Source organism: Mus pahari, chromosome 19 (genome assembly GCF_900095145.1).
Source record: "Mus pahari chromosome 19, PAHARI_EIJ_v1.1, whole genome shotgun sequence".
In the NCBI taxonomy this organism is placed as follows: domain Eukaryota; kingdom Metazoa; phylum Chordata; class Mammalia; order Rodentia; family Muridae; genus Mus; species Mus pahari.
Window position 1 is genome coordinate 14,795,774 of NC_034608.1, and position 4,280 is coordinate 14,800,053.

A 4,280-nucleotide genomic window follows, 5' to 3' on the forward strand; every position below is an offset into this window, starting at 1 on the left:
GGCAGGCAGATTTCTGAGATCGAGGCCAGCCTGGTCTGCAAAGTGAGTTCCAGGGCAGCCAGGGCTATGCAGAGAAACCCTGTCCCTGTCTCTAGTACACCAGTTGTCCTGCTCAAACCAGGAGGCTGAGGCAAGAGGATCACCAGTTTGAGGCCAACCTGGGTTACAGGGTGACTTCAACCTCATCTGAGGTTATATATTTAAGAACACAAACGCCCTGTGGAGATAGAGCAGCAGTTAGAAAAAAAACAAAACTTGCTACTTTTGCAGAGGACCCAAGTTCAGTTCCCAACACTCACAGGGCTAATAACCGTCTGTAATTATAGGGTTATGTTCATATGTGCATGCCTACCACCTCCAGACACATATACAATTAAAAATAATACAAGTAAATCTTCTTAAAATTAAAACCACAAATGGGCCAGATGTGGTAGCACAACACCTTTAACCCTAGCACTCAGAAGGCAGGGGTAAAAGTGGGTCTCCGTGAATTAGAGGCTAGCCTTGGCTATCTATAATGAGTCCCAGGCCAGCCTGGTCTATCTAGTGAGGTCCAAGTCAGCCAGGGCTACAGAGTGGGACCCTGTCTGAAAAACAAAACCCCGGGTAATCTACCCCCATACATGCATCTATCTAAGACAGTGGTTCTCAACTTTCCTAACACTGTGACCCTTTGATACAGTTCATGTCACGGTGACCCCCCCAACCATAAAACGGTTTTCCTTGCCACTTCATAACTGTAATGTTGCTACTGTTAGGAATCTGTGGAAGGGTCCTCTCTGATCCCCTGAGAAGTCACAACCCACAGGTTGGTCTGGCCTAGGCTATAATTCTCTGAGCCCCCCCCCCCCAAGGCTCTGCATGCCCCAGAACAAGCTCAGATTTTTATCGGCTTCTGTGTTCTCAACAAGGCCAAGCAAGAACAACAGTTATCCAACTAAAGGAGAACCACACTGCATGTGAGCTTTCGCCTCCATGATTTTCCTCTTTTGCCCATCTGTGAAATGGGAAGAGGGTAGCTCCATACTGCCTTCACTAAAGAAAGAGCTAGCAATTTTTTTTTTTCTATAAAAGTCTCATTTAATGGAGCTGGAGTCATGGCTTCAGACTGTGATGTCCTTGTTCTGTGATCATTAGGATTGGGTATGGGGTCTCCAGGACACATCTCTTAACATCACCAGCACTGAAGGCAGCGGGACATGGCAGATTGCTGCACGTCGCTAGCTACCTGCATCCCTGAGCTCCAGGTTTGCTGAAATCCTGTCTCTAAAATAAGGCAGAGAACAATGAAGGAAGATGTTCCTGAAGCCCACCTCTAACGTGCACACAGGGGCACATGTGCACACAAACACGTACACACACATAGAAAGTTCCTGCGGAAATACTTAAAGCATAGTAAACGTAAGCCTGGTCATTTGTGTTTCTGTGTGTGTGTATGTGTTTGTGTACACATGCATGTGCACAGGGTTTGCACACTAGACAAGAGTGTTCCACTCAGATACTCATATAGATGAACCAATGAATATCCTCTCTCTCTCTCTCTCTCTCTCTCTCTCTCTCTCTCTCTCTCTCTCGTTATGTGTAGCCCTGGATGTCCTGGAACTTGCTCTATAGACCAGGCTGGCTTCAAACTCACAGAAGTCCTCCTGCCTCTGTCCCCCCACCCCAACCCCAAGTGTTGGTATTAAAGGCACTCGCCACCACTTCCTGGCACATCTTTTTTTCTTACAACACTTTTAAAATATAAAAGCAGGACCACAGAGGTGTAAAGACACTTGCTCTAGAGCCCAAGAATATTAGTCCAATTCCTGGAGCCAACATGGTGAAAGAACAGAATTGGCACCCACAAGTTGTCCTCTGACCCTCACCATGTGGGTTCCAGGTTATCAGACTCTGTCATTCTTCAGGGTACCTGCTTAGCCATCTACTCAGCCCAAGATTTTGAAAAAAAAAAAATAATAATAATAATGTCAAGTGAACCTCCTTGCTCATTTTCTTCCCCTTTTCTCCCCTGTATTTTTTCCTACGACATTATTTATTATTTATTACTCCCCTTGTTTGCTGTCTCCTCAAACATGGCTGTCATCTGCACTGGGCCTCCAGGATCTCAGTGGGCTGGGCTGGCTCACAGCTATGAAGAGGGCTGAAGACAGGGCAGTTGCTGGCTCCCTGCATATTTGCTGACCAGGGAATATGCAAATCACTCTTTTGTTTTGTTTTCTGTCTACTTAGGCCTGGCTGTGCTGGAACTTATGTAGACCAGGGTGGCCTCGAAATCACAGAGATCTACCTGCCTCTGCATTCTCAGTCTGGTATCAAAGGCATGGGTCACCATGCCCAGCACAACTCTTTCTAATTTAACTGATCAATGGGGTGTGTGTACAGGAGTGTATGCTGGCGCGTGCAGGGGCACACTTGTGGAGGTCAGGGAGGGTGTCAGATCCCTTGCAGTTGGGATTTCAGGCATTTGCACGATGTCTGCTTGCATGGATTTGAACTCAGATCCTTATGATTGTACAGCAAGCACTCTTAACCATCTCAATCCCAGGTGTGTTGGACTCACAAGCTGGTGCCTGAATGTCTGGGGCAACAAACCACTTTTAATAGAAAAAAGTACTTGTGGGCCCCGATGAAGTGGCAGATGCCTGCGATCTCGGCACATGAATGGTGGAGGCAGGAAGGCTTCCATTTCAATGCATTCCTGGGCTCCATGGGCAAAACAAAAATTAAAGGGGTGCTGAAGAGTGATAGCTCAGCATTTAAGAGAACTTATTACTCTTGCAGAAGACTCTGGTTTAGTTCCTAGCATCCGGGAAGAAGTTCACAACTCTCTGTAAATCCAGTATGAAGGGATCTGGTGCCCTCTTCTGGCCTGCGTAGGCACTGCACATGCAACACACATGGATAAATGCAGACAAAACATTCATATACAAATAAATAAATAAATAAATAAATAAATAAATAAATAAATAGGAAGGAAGCAAGTGGGGGGGAAACAAGAAAGACAAAAAGGAAGAAAAGAAACTAGCTCAACAATATGGCCCAGCAGGTAATGGAGTTTGCTGCCAATCCTGAGAACCAGAGTTCAATCCATACAACAATCTCCTGAGCACTGCCCTCCAGCTTTCACATGTAAGCCACAGCATGGGCTTTACAAACACATACACACTCAAAACAAATGTAACAACAACAACAACAATAACGAAGAAAGGGAATGCATTTGGAGTTACTTTTATTAAATAAAATTCCATAGTCACGTCTATCACCACCTCCTTGTAGCATAGATTTAAAAAAAAAAATAGCAAGGCTGTTACTTGCTGATCACTTAAGATCTGCTTGGCTTTAAATATTAAGGGGGATAAAAAGAAGGGGGGTTGGTTGGGTTTTCTGCTGTTGGGAGATGACAGAATTCCCCCTCATGAGACTGGAGAGGGAGAAGCAGAAGAGGAAACAGAGTCTAAGTCCCCTCTCAGCTGGCCTTCCTTCCCCTCGCCTTCCTTCCCCTCGCCTTCCTTCCCCTCGCCTTCCTTCCCCTCGCTTTCCTGGTAGGGAAGCACAGATTTCCCCTGAGGATGGCTGCTGTCAGGCCTGAGTTCAAGGCTTGAGTGGACGCTGATGGCTTCTGCCCCATCTCACCTCTCCTGAAACAGGAAATGTGGGAGGGAGGGAGGAAGGGAGAGAGAGAGAGAGAGAGAGAGAGAGAGAGAGAGAGAGAGAGAGAGACCCACTTTGGCCTCCTGGAAGCCTCCCTTCCGTTTTTTTTCTTCTATTTTTTTGTTTTTATTTTTTATTAAGACTTATTTATGGTATGTATATGCATGCACTGTTGCTGTCTTCAGGCATGACAGAAGAGAGCATGAGATCCCACCACAGAAGGCAATCAGTGCTCTTAACCACTGAGCCATTTCTCCTGCCCCCCTGGTGTTTCTTTCTTTTTAAATTTAATTAAAAATTTTAAGTGTATGGGTGTTTTGCTTGCATATGTATACTACAATTGTGCAGAGGCCAGATGAGGGTGGTAGATCCCTTGGGACTAGAATTGTCAGCCATATGGATTCTGGGAAATAAACATGAGTTCTCTACAAGAGAAACAAATGCTCTTAACCAATGAGCCATCTCTCCCATATATACCTTCCCCTATTTCTCTTTCTCTCTCTCTCTCTCTCTCTCTCTCTCTCTCTCTCTCTCTCTCTCTCTCTCTTCCTTTTTTCCCCTTTTTTGTTTTTTGTTGTTTTTAAACAGAATCATATGTAGTCCAGAGTAGCCTTCAACTGCCTTGC